Consider the following 13,779-nt stretch of genomic DNA (forward strand, 5'->3'; position numbering starts at 1 on the left):
GCATTGCCTTACTTATGTAACTGTAACCCCTCTGTACATCACCTTTAAAATAATGATTAAAAAATAATTAAAATTACCTCAGAAGAGACAGACATACACTTATCCACTTGCAGTTTTGCATACCTTCAAACGTTTGACTTATATATAGTAAGCTTCCAACAGTAATACAGGGAAGACATTAAATCAGGATCACTGTTTTTATTTTATTGCTTTATGTAGGTTTCTCATAATGTGTTTTGTATATTTAAAAAAGCACTCCAGTGTTACTTAACAGTTTTTATACATATTGTTTCTTTGATGTAAGCCCTATTTTAAAATAGATTCATCTTTATGGAAAACTTTGGATAAGTAATTATGCAGTGGTTAAAGTCAAAATAGAATATCAAAAACATTTTACTTGCCTCTAAATTCTAAGATTTAAGCAATAAAAAGCAAATGATGCCGATATAGGAAAAAAGTAACTTTCCTGAATTACAAAGTAAAGGCTAATTTCAAACTCTTGCCAAATACTTTAGACAAAGCACTCATTTGAGAACAGTTCATTCTCCTTTAAGGTAAAATGAGGATAATTGTACCTGTCCCCTACCAACTGCACAGTCAAATTAAGAGGATTAGTGATTCAGTCTAGTGCTTTGAGGTCAGGAGAGAAACACACTAGCAAGTAAAATACCATCATTTTACTGGAGCCTGTGGCATGCTTCTTAACCTCTCCTGTCTTTGCTCTCTCATCTGTAAAGTGGGGAGAATAATAGCTCCCTATCTATTCTGTCTAATCTTTATGTGGATTGATTAGTAATTGATGACTTCTTATAGCTCTAATGTAGGGAAAATCACAGCAATAACAGAAGTAACTACAGTACATTGCAGTTTTGTGCATGACTGCCCAGTCCTATTTTATAAAGTAGGAGTTCTGTTACTAAAAAACAAAAAAGTTCATGACAATAATAAAAATGTGGTGTTCGCTTCCGCAGCACATATACTAAAATTGGAACGATACAGAGAAGATTAGCATGGCCCCATGAGCAAGGATGACACTCAAATTCGTGAAGCATTCATATTTTTCTATGCCTCCATCAGAAAGAATGACATTGCCCCATTTGTTAGAAAATGGAAAGACTTGGAAAAAATTATATTAAGTGAAGTAAGCCAAGCCCAAAGAAACATAGGTCCCATGGTTTCACTTATTTGCAATATCTAGTATATGTATGAGTCAAGCAGAAAAGGTCAGATAAGTTGATGTTAGGAAAATGAACCCTAAGATATGTATTTAAATGTTTTTTATCTTTCATGCATTTGTTTCTAAAGCATTTAAAAGATTATTTCTTTGTTGCTTTGTATGTCCTTCCCCCACAGTATAATCCCTGCTTTCACTGTATTTGATGTCAGTATAATTTGTAGAGGGGAAGGGGAAAAACAAGTCGTTTAAATAAGGATACAGGTAGACCGTTTACAACTTTGGTTGGGGGGTGGGGGGATGGAGGATTGGGTGGGGGGCAGGGGGAGGCTGGGAAGGGATGGGATGGGGAAACAAAGGAGGAGGCTACAATGCTTGATAAGAAATGTTCTCATTATCTTGTCCATGTAATTGTAACCCCTCTGTACAGTATTTTCACGATAAAAAAAGAAAAAAAATAATAAAAATGTGATATATTATTCAAAAATGCTTATTATGTAACACCAACTTTTAATTATAAATATGAAACAAAAAACAATAAAAATATTAAACAATCACTTGGAATATTTTCCATATGCATTGGTTGTTTACAACTGCTAAAGGAAAATATTTTTTTGCATATTCTCTCTTAACTACATTCATTTTTAAATGAAAAGATTTTACACAGGTTAATGTAAAGGGAATAAAATTTCTTCCCAGTTTTTCAAGTACTAATTCAAGACAACTAATTATATGCAGTCATAAAGGAAAACTTTTAATTATTATTAATTATTTAAGAAATTGTCTTTGTCCAAAATGATAAAACTTCAGGAATATAAATTTACATGAAAATTACTTGTACATTGATCTTCAGTATAACAATATTTCATTTGTGAAACTATAAATAAAATCGCACTTTTTTCAATGTATTACTGAATATAGAAAAACCTATGAAAGGATTTGATAGTTTAAAATGTGTTTTAGTAAGAACATGGCAGAAACATGAAGCTATTTTTTTTTCTTTTAAAGCTACTATTTTAGTTTTCATTTCCTTTTTCACCCTGTTGGGCCAGATTTCTCCAGGATGAAGCCTCCTTGTGTGATATCCTGTTGTGTTATACAAATCACAATTAAATAACCCCAACTATATTGCATTGGCTACAGAAAGACTTTTTTCTGTATATGACGACTACAAATAGCATTTAAACACTTAATTTACTATTCAAATTAAGAAATTATACATTTTGTTTTGATAATGGTCATTATCTTCAAAGTGTCATTCGGTTTTCCCACATTTAAAAGTATATTTCTAATTGCAGTCCACCAACTCCGTGAGCCCAGAGGGGCTGGGGCTCAGCGCTCCTCAGAACAAAGACATTTTTTTTGTCATGAACTTTGGGCCTGGGCACTGTCCTTGAGCTCTTTGGCTCAAGGCTAGTACTCTACCACGTGAGCCACAGCACCACTTCGGTTTTCTGAGTGGTTTATTGGAGATAATAGTTTCATGGACTTTCCTACCCGGGCTGGGATTGAACCGTGATCCTCAGATCTCAGCCTCCTGAGTAGCTAGGATTACAGGCATGAGTCACAGGCACTCAACTAGAAAGATTTTTCTGTAGTGTTGTCTCTAAGCCCAAACTGGCTCAAACTCATGAGGAAGAAAGTCTTTAATGCTGAACATGTTCGTCAGGTATTCTTGAGATAAATTTCTGCTGGTAAAAAAGAATGTTTAGCTAGAGTAAAGTAAAATATATTCAGTCTTCTACTTGCTTTCTATCCAGAGTGGTTTATTTGGGGTTTTTCTTTTTTTGTTGTTTAGTTTTGTTGGTTTTTTGTAATGAAAATGGCTTCAGTTCCAGAAATTCACAACTGAGATAGAATAAGATATCAAAAATCCATAAAATTTCCTAACTTATATATTGATTTTTAATTTTATATTTTGACAAGTATCTGATTGGAAGTAAGAGGTAAAAGTAGTTAATGCCTGTAATCCTAAGTACTTAGAAGGTTGTAACCTGGAGGATCATGTTTTCAAGCTAGCTTAGACAGAAAAATCTGTCGGATTCTATTTCTAAAATAACCCACAAAAGGCCAGTCTGGTGAATAGTAGCTTAAGTAATGTAGTACCAGCTAAACAAGTGCAAGGTCCTGAGTTCAAACTCTGCTATTGGCAAAGGAAGAAAATGAACAAACCTATTTTGTGATCTGTATCAGTGATAATATTCCTACTTAATAATTGTTAAGTAAAATATTTCATTAATTTCAAGTTGCTTGATTGCTTCCAAGGACAAGCCTCTCTATTGGGAAATTAAAATTTTCACATAATGGAGCCGGGCGCAGGTGGCTCACGCCTGTAATCCTAGCTACTCAGGAGGCTGAGATCTGAGGATCGCGGTTCAAAGCCAGCCCGGGCAGGAGAGACCGTGAGACTCCTATCTCCAATAAACCACCAGAAAACCGGAAGTGGCGCTGTAGCTCAAGTGGTAGAGCACTCGCCTTGAGCTGAAGAGCTGAGGGACAGCGCCCAGGCCCAGAGTTCAAGCCCCACGACCGACAAAAAAAAAAAAAAAAAAATTTTCACATAATGGAAGAATTTTTTTGTATATTCAGAGTGTTAATATATTGTTCCACAGAAACAAAACAATTCTGGTAACTCAAAGTCTTTGTCTGTAAACATGTATATGTATGTGTGTGTGTGTGTGTGTGTGTGTGTGTGTATGTGTGTGTGCATAGACAAATGTGTTTTTTTCTTTTTGCAGGCATGGAGACTATAAAACCTATGGACCCATTGATTTATGAGAAGCAAAAAAGAAATAAAAGAAAATGTCACATGAGTCAATTACATAAAGTGTACCTGGCTTATTCTAACTTCCAGTTCACCCATTCTGAAACATTTCTAGGAGATAATATGATTAGATCCACTTGGAAGAACTTGCCAATCCTACCTTAGTTAGTCTTGAAAAGTGCTAACAAATGTTTTGTAGTTAATTTGAAAATATAGTTTATATGTTATAGGAAAAGAGAATTTGAATTGGTGGAAAGAGGATTGCTATTAGCAATGTGTAAAATGGTTCAAGTATTCACCCAATACTTTCTTGCTCATGTGAAGGGATTTGTTTCATTTTCTAATCCAAAGTAAACATTTTTGTTTCTGTTTGGCTGAAGTTTATTTGAAATACTCATTATTAGAGCTACAAAACCTATATTAGTTAGCACAAGTGAATTGGTCTTTAGAATATCGAATCCAATTATTCTGATACTGTCATCAAGTACAGAAATAGATCAGCTTTGAGTAATGCACCTTGTAAAATCTCAGTAGCTGAAGATAAACTTTATCTAGTTTAAAGGAGAGGATATATTTATGCATAGCTGTAGTGTTTTGATTTTATGAATATAAGCTTCAACAGATGAATATTACTGTGTGTGTGAGGGAGGGGGGAATCCTGGGGTGTGAGATCAGAATCTGGGCTTTGTCCTTGAGCTATTTTTGCTCAAAGTTAGCACTGTATCACTTAAGTCAAGCCCCACTTCCAACATTTTGGCAAGTAGTTGGAGAAAAGAGTCTCACAGACGTTCTTGCCTAAGTTGACTTCAAACTGGTATTTTCAGATCTCAGCCTCTTGAGTAGATAGGATTATAGGCATGAGCCACCAGTGCCCTACCAATGCTGTATTTTAAATGGTAAATTCAGATCCTGTTTTTACAAAAGCATTGTTTGCCTTGCTATTTTTTGCATGTATCTTTTCATGAAGAGCATACATTATAGTAAGAATGGTCCATCTTCTCTTAATACAATGGTCTATATAATGCCTTTTGCATTAGCCTCTTACCCGGTAGCTAATTTTCTCTGAATTAGAAGTTATCCCATAATAATCTTCCATGTCTTATAGCATTTCCTATGTAGATTTCAGCTATAGTTTCCACTATAATTTTTATTCTGTACATCTAATGACATATTGTAGTCATCCTTTATAAGTTCTTCATAATTCATTGTAGAAAGCTTTGTGGGTTTGCAACATTGTTATGAATTCTTTTTTTGGAATTAGTTTGATCAAGGTCCATTGTATACATGTGTGGAAGTATCACAATGAGAACTCCCTTGTACAACAATACAGTAAAAATCCCATGTCTTTCTCTCTGCAAGACATGGTCTCTATCACATAAACACACATACACACACTGCACACTTAGATCCTTGCCTTATGATTAGAAGCAAGTAGGAGGAACACTTAAATTGATCGGGTATATTTAAGTTTGGACAGGCTTTTATTTGTCAATTATATATATATATATATATATATATATATATACATGTATGTACATATACTGCATAAGAAACAGTCTCAATTTCAGAAACAAGAACAACAAATATTTCTCTGTGTGTGTAAGTCTGAGGTTCAGCTGGAACCATCTGCTGCTTTGAGTCTTGGCTTGTCCTGTGTCAGTTCAGCTTGATCATGGATACAGATGAGGATGTGCTGCATGACACTAGGCAGAATAGCCTGAACTACAAAACTTATAATCTTACCTATAAATTCACCATATATTTGAACACATAGAATCAAAGACAGGCTCATGAAAATAACATGGTAGAAAATATGAAGATGCAAAAACATTAGAGTAAGCCTTCATTATTTGTGAGTTAATTTTTTCTGTTTTGAGCAAATGAGGTACAAGTAAATACACAAACAAAATTAAAAGTAACTTCAGAAACAAAAATTTAACATTCCCTACAGTCATGACAACGCTCAGTTTGGTCAATCCTAGACTGTTGGTTTTGTTTAGATCAGTGTGCAATCTGCTGAATGCTTTCCTGCTTTTAAATTTGTGCAAATATATCTCTCAAAGTGCTAAGTGGCAGAATGAAAGTGAATGTGCTCTAATTAAATGATGCCCTAAAAAAATCTAGATTTGTGGAAAGGTGGCATGTCTTTGGGAGAAGATTATCATGGAGAAAGGAATTCAAGTATCTACGGCAGTACAGAACTCTATACATCCTAAACATTTGCTTCTTGTCTTTATAATGCTCTTCCCTAGAACCCATATACCTGCAAATACTAAGTAACTACTGTATTGCAAACATATCTTTGGGGAAAGATTGTGACTGTCAGAATGACTTTGCATAGATAGATAGATAGATAGATAACTATGTCTATCTCATCTATTTATCTGTCTACTGCTAGATAGACAGGTATAGGTAGAGATATATACATTTAGTATGCTTACTCCAGGTTCCATTGATTTTTCTAAGTCAAGTATAAGTAAAATATATACAAAGGCTTAACTAGAGAAACATATCAAATCTTTAACTTTTATGATGAGGAAAATGATATTCCCAGCTGTTGTCTGATTTTTTTTTTTTTTTTTGTCGGTCGTGGGGCTTGAACTCTGGGCTTGGGTGCTGTCCTTGTGCTCTTCAGCTCAAGGCGAGTGCTCTACCTCTTGAGCCACAGTGCCACTTCCGGTTTCCTAGTGGTTTATTGGAGATAAGAGTCTCATGGACTTTTCCGCCCAGGCTGGCTTTGAACCATGATCCTCAGATCTCAGTCTCCTGAGTAGCTAAGATTACAGGCATGAGCCACAGGCTCCCAGCTCTGCGTTCTGAATGAAACTATTTTATTTGCTGTATAAAAAAGTCTATAGGACTAGACATTTTCTACTGTATCCCTTGAAAGACATCATTGCCCACCATATTTCTCACCTGTTTTGATAAACATAAAAGGAGCAACAAATGGTTGTACTTTGGGACCACAATCTCATTGCCCTGACATACCAAATGTTCTAATCTACACTATCCAATGAAATGACAACTGCTTATATATGGCTGCCAGAACTTGAATGCTTTGTGTGAGTGAGAAACAGGCAGCTTTATTTTTTTAAGTTCATTTAAATTTCAATTACCATAAGCAATTAGTAATTTCCAGATAGGGCAGCTCATTAGCTATGCTTTATTATACTTTACAATCTATACTTCTATTTTGTCTATTTTTTGACTTAAGGGAAAATTTAGCTTCAAATAAAAGGAATTAGGCAATGTAATGAGTTTTTGTTGTTGTTCTATTGCTTCATTATGATATCATATGAGGACACTATAGCTGGTCTTTTTTAAATAACTGGAAAATTAAATCAGAGAAGCAAAGAACAACAGGAGGATTTGAGCAGCTGGATAAATACTAAGTCTTGGCTAGATTAAAATGTCAGATCCAGCAAATGAAGCCTTACTGCCCTCTCCTCATTGTTTGGGTACACTGTTGCTGAAGCTGGAGAATCTTAAATATTCCAAGAGTAACATGCATATTACACAGTAAACTATTCAGATTGAAGAGCTAAATTATTCTAGTCTTGTTCACTCTTAAATTATAATTCAATAGCACTTGGCCCCCGTCTAATCTGGCTTCAGAGCTCTGCCCTGAGTGAGAAATGTTTATTTATTTGATAGCACACAGAAGAGCTCATGACAGAAATGATATGAAGCCAGAAACAAAGTGGACTGACTATTGCTGTGTTTGGATTTGCAAATTAAAATGTATTCCAAATGTTTTTCAAACAAGCCTTCTCCATATGCTCAATAGCTTTACTTCATCTAGCAGGGGAAATTAAAGAGTAGGGAATTTGAGTCAGGTTATTCTCAGGCATGTATACACAGAAGTAGGATTGTTGGAGTACATGATGAGTCTATTGTTGATTTTTTGATGAATTGCTGTAACTATCTTCCATATGGCTGTGATAATTTATAATCTCATCAAAGTATGCAAAGGTCTGCTTTCCTTCTTACACTTCCTCAGAAACACTGATCTCTCTCTCTCCATGTGTACTGCCTAGATAGAAATATGAAATCTCTATCAGTGCGAGTAACAGGCTGAAGGACATAGAAGGAAGCTCTAGGTGGACACTTCTCTGCTGTTTCTTCCACTTTTTTCTTTTGGTTTAATTCATATTCAATCTATGTTATTAAATTTTTCCTGGTGAACACAGAGCACCAGCGGGAACATATCAAGTGATTGTCTTTCATTTTGGCGAATGCAATAGAGAAATATTTATTCCACTTTTAATGTATTATAGAAATATTAATGTGTCATGTAACCAAACCTTGCCAGTTGAAATCAAAATTCACTTTTGCAACTTAACAGCTCAAACTTAATGGTGTTTCTTATCAAAACAGTGAGGATAATTCTTTCTCATAATACATAGATTGGTTAGCATATTATAGGTATTCAACCAAATAAATACCAGCTCCATTTCCTCAACAATTTTTTCAGGCCTTATTAATACTTAAATATCATCCTCAGCCTAGGAAGAACACATCATAGCTAGACTCAACAACCCAAAGAGAAAGTTGGTACTGATGTTTAAGATTAAAGTCTACAAACACTTTTTTTGTCTTTCCAGCAACCTCATCAGAACTATTTTAAAATATTTTTCTATAATACTTCAAACATTTGTTTCTCTGCCTAGCCTCACTTCTAGGTTCAAGGTTCAGGAATCCAATCCATTAGCATACAAATTAGCTTCTATACCTGCATTGGCATTTGGACTCTACAATTTTCCTTTTCTGTTATTCAAGATAACATAAATGCATATTATTGACTTTTCCAATAAGAAATAGGAAGGAAATCTCAGAGAATTTTATGCATTTGTAGGTACACGCATGCGTGTGTGCACGTGTGTGTGCACGCGCGCACACACACACACACAGAGTACGAAATAGGTTAGAATGTTCTCAGATGAATGTTTTTGGGGAGCAAAGGGCGACGAACACCAAAGGGTTACCGTTGAGTAGGCAAAGAGGGGTGCTGGGAAAGAAGGGAAAGAAACAGTAATGGGGGTGGAGAGAGACTGAATGAGCCAATATGGCTCTAAGGTACTGAAGCTTATAAAAGTTTATTCATTTATTTGCTTTAATGTAAACAAGATGGTTAGTGAAACTGTACAGGAAGTGTCAACATAAAGTCAAAAGACACATTAAAATATGTTTTGTAGTATTTATCATTTGATTGACTAAAAATGGAGTTTGACTATTTGCTGAGCTATCCGACCCCTTCAAAATGAAATTTTCTGAGAAACAGTTATCTGAGAAAAGAGGATGAAGTTATTTGATCTGAACTATGTGTAAGAAATCAAATTTAATAGTATGCTTGAGAAACATAAATATAAAGAAGTCTGGATAGCTTTATTACTAATGTTTCTTGAGAAAAATAAAATAAAAAGACATTTTCTTGAGGAATATTTGGTGGAAGCACAGAGTCCATTGGTCTCCTAGAGTGTTTCAACTATGTCAGGTTTTTTCTGAGGGATAGTTATTATTCAGTTGGCATTGCTTTGCTTTTCAAACTGCTTTCAACACAACTCACCAGCATTTGTTGTGCAGTTGTTATTGTGAGTGTAATACTCGAATGTCCCAGGCTTACCTCAGTACCAGCATTTGTTGTGTAATTGTTATTGTTAGTGTAATACTTGAACGGCCAAGACCTACTTCATTCTGCATTTCTGAAGGTAGCTAAATCACACAAGAAAATTATTATAAATTATATAGAATTTGATTTAGATGGAAGATGCAATCTCTACTCTGTTATCTATGAAATTTATACATTAATAATAAAGTTTATAGAACATTTTATTAAATACATTAAAATTTGCACAGCAAATGTATTAAATGTGTTTATAAATCAGATAAAATGCTAAGCCCTTGCATACAATTATATGATAAACACATTATTAACAGGAAATAGAAGTGAATAGCAGCATAGATTAATCACAGATAGCTACTTCAGAGGCTGATGTTGATATCAAGACTAATAAGATTTGTTGAAGAATTATTTTGGTTAGTTTGCCAGTGTAAACAGTGATGGAATAGATTTCATAATCTCAGTACTCATCTGTGTTCCTATTATTTGCACCCTCATGCAATAAATAGTCCCTGTTTGGGTGACAAGTTCAGTAAATATTATGACCAAAATAATGTATGTGTCCAGTATTTGACAAATAGCTCAAAGAGGTTTGCTCTGGGGATAAACAAACCACAAACAAAAACTCTTAAATACTTATATAAGATGGACTTCACTTTTGCAATGCTATTAATAAAATGTGGACAACCACATATTTAATATTGTCACCTTGCATACTGATTCAGACTAAATCTCCTACATTTCTTATAATTCATTCAGACTACAAGCAGTTTAAATTAGAATGACTATTGTGCACTCTGGAATATAACTGCATGTGTATATATGCACATAAACATGCCTAGGTATGTATACAGATGTATATGGATATTTCTATTCTAGACATGTTTGTCTAAGCCAGCAGAAATCAATTTGAGATACAATTAAGACATCAAAGATAGAATTATCACTTAAATTGTTTTAGATAAGTGATCTTATTCATAAAATTTGAAATGTTTAACTAATAGAAAATGACCCTGAAAATGTCTAAATATACAAATGGTATAAAAACATAGATTTTTTTTGTATTAGGAATACCATTTGTATTTCCATTGCTACAATGGGAATTATATCTAGTAATTAGTCAGTCATTAAGGCACTCACAAGTTTAATCTAATAATCAGCAATCCTGTAACTTTCTAGTCTCACAGCTACTACCTCATATGAATTTGGGTAATTAGTAACACTGCTGTAATAGTGTTTTCTCATTTAGGAACTGGAAGTAGCCCAACTATTTTTCCTTGTCTTCATCAACAACACATTTTTGTAGTATATGACTTCACAGTGACTTCTATTTGTACAATTACCAAGACTTTCATGGAATATTATTTCAGTTGATCTTACTTGTTAGATAGGGTGGTCATGAATCAAGTTTGCTCAGAACAGAATTGAAACTTGTTAATCTGGAGTAGTAAATGAAAGTGTCCCACTTGATATTTAAAAAAGAGAGGGAGGGCTGAGAATGTGGAAGAGAGGAGGAAAGAGGGAGTAGGAGAAGGGTAACTTTTAACTTTTGACAAGTTCAACAAAATGCTCTAAGCATAAAGATCCTCTGTTCAAATCCATTTGTAGAGTGCTTGTATGCATGTACACATAATACACAACCAAGAGGTTGGTATAGTTTTAATAACTTATTCTTTTGTGACACTAGAGATTGAACCCAGGTTCTCAAACTTATTAAACAAGTACTCAACATTTCAGCTATAGCTCCAATCTTCTGATCTCTTTCCTTTTGTTCCTGAGATGAGGTCTTCCTAAATTGCCCTAGGCTGGCCTTGATTTCCTAATGCTCTATCTTTAATTCCAGTGTGGACATCAGGCCTAACATCATCCTGTAATCAAGGATCCCAGTTTTCTTGTCCTGCCAGAATTGTTTTCAGTGATGAGTGCATGCCCAGCAAGTGCAAGGCCCTTGTTCAATCCCCAACTTAGGAAAAAGAAACAGTCCTTTTATCTGATGTCTTGTCACTGAGCACTTTGGAAAATTACTTGTCTGTGGATATACTTTTAGCAAAACTTTACATTTGAAGACATGACATTTATTTTATAATTTTGTGAAGGTTGAGAAAGCAATAAACAAAGAGTAATTTTTAGGACTGAGTAACATCAATTTTCTTAACAATAAAAATAGTTACACATGTATGAAGAGTACTTATATTTATAGACCTGACTTGGTATGATAGATATAATAACTATAAACATTGTCATTTTTTTAGCTGGCATGTTGTATATGGAAAAAGTAAGAATCAACTTTTAGCCTATCTGTACAGGGCATTAAATGGAATTAAGTAACTGATCAGAGAATGGGACCCTAGAAAGAGAAGTAAAGGGTGATAAAAGAAAAAAAACACGTAATTCTCCTTGCTTAATTGAGCCTACATCAATTAGGGAACTATGGAAATCAATTCCTCTTCCTATTTTGCTTAATTGTTGTCTACATGACTCATTGTGCAATTCTATAACTTTCAGGTGTTGACTTATTCTAGAACTTAGAAAAAAAACAGAACTATTTTCATGCATGTTGCCTGGGTAGATTTCTGCAAAATTATTATGCACTTTGAAGATTTACATCTTCCTCTTTTTTGTGTGAAAAGGCTGTACGTAATATGAGATACTTAATTTTTTGGAAAATTCAATTCATGGATTCTTCAAATTTTGAGCAAAATGAAAACACTAGTATTTTGCTAATCAAGAATATAAATAGGATTAGGATTTGGAACTACTCTAAAATTCAAACATTAATTCTTCTCAATGTACACATTTCTGGTTTTATTTTTTTCAAATTTTATTTTCCTTTACCCAAAATGCCATGTTTTATCTTAAGCTTTCTGACCTTCCCAATGTGTTTGACCTTCTCAGTACTAACTCAGTACCAAGGCATGACTCTTTTATTTCTAATTTTTATTGTACATGCTTTAAACCTCTATCAAAGTTCTACATGTGCTCAGATTTTTACAGTAATAATAGGTAAATGTTGTGGCTCACCCCTATAATTGTAGCTACTTAAGAGTCTGAGTTTGGGTGTATTTCTATTTAAGGTTACAGGCAATATGTTTGAGAGACCCCAACAACTGGCCAAAGTGCCTAGGGTCTTCCATTCTATATCTATATATATCTATATATGGAAGCTTACCTAGGATGATAGTGGTCCAGGTCTGGTTGAACAAAATTTGAAAGACTCAAAAATAATGAAAGCCATACAGGGAATTGACGCTGTGACTCAAGTGGTACAAAACCTGAAAGGACAAAATCCTGTATTCAAACCTGAATGCTGTCTAAAAATAAAAAAAAAATTAACTAAATTATTGACATTCTTATAAAGTATAAATAATAAGGATTTTACTATTTCCCTTCTTTTTCATTCATCACCAAGGAAAGCCTTTTACCTCTTTAGTCCTTTAAGCTGTTCCCTGAGCTCTAAATTCTAATCAGGAATAAAAATATGGAATCAGAGCAGTAAGAACATACTTTGTTTTTAAACCATAGATTTTTGTTCAAAGGTTTAGCTCCAGTAATATTTAAGGTGAAATATTTTCAAACAGAGAAGGATGAAAACCACTATAGTCAGGGAACAATGGCAACTTCAGAATACTAAAAAAAGTTTATCTTATATGTAATGTACATGTACTGCATGCAGAGACAGCTTTAAGGGTTTAAAATACATTCTACCATTTAATCATAAAGATTGTGCTGTGCTGTTATTTCCATTCTATCAACCAGAGAACAAGAAACCCAAGTAGTTTAAAACTCATACTTATCATTCACTGCTAGTAGCTGGTAAAGCACCAATCTGATACAAAAAGTCTGATTGTAAAGCCCAACTAAATCACTATAATCAAGATAAGGATGCTTAAGGTGTAGTGGATTTTTTTGAGTGGCATAGAACATATTATACACCTAGCTCTTGAGTTCTGAGCATTAAATAGTGTGATATTAGAAGTCAGGTCAAAGGCCTTGAGGGTGGGCTATGAACTGAGAGAACACAGATATTGATAAATAGAGATAGTCCATCACTCCACAAAAGCTCTATCTTGATAAAGTCACCAATCTCTGCACACTGTTAAGTGTAAGTTTTGCTCACAAGTCTGCAGAAGCTTTTTTATTTTTTAGGAGGGGGTAGAGGGGGTCGGTCATGGGCTTCAACTCTGGGCCCAAAAGCTGTCCCTGCTCTCTTCAGTTTAAGGC

At 34.3% G+C, this 13,779-nt stretch overlaps 1 non-coding gene across 1 annotated transcript; it reads left to right on the forward strand.

Annotated features, from left to right (window-relative positions):
* Nucleotides 1-955: 955 nt before the first annotated feature.
* Nucleotides 956-1,063, forward strand: LOC122096740. The gene has a single exon (XR_006145379.1). It is a non-coding gene; the product is annotated as a U6 spliceosomal RNA (small nuclear RNA).
* The last annotated feature ends 12,716 nt before the right edge of the window (nucleotides 1,064-13,779 follow it).

Source organism: Dipodomys spectabilis, unplaced genomic scaffold, assembly GCF_019054845.1.
Source record: "Dipodomys spectabilis isolate Male_0828 unplaced genomic scaffold, ASM1905484v1 ptg000387l, whole genome shotgun sequence".
In the NCBI taxonomy this organism is placed as follows: Eukaryota; Metazoa; Chordata; class Mammalia; order Rodentia; family Heteromyidae; genus Dipodomys; species Dipodomys spectabilis.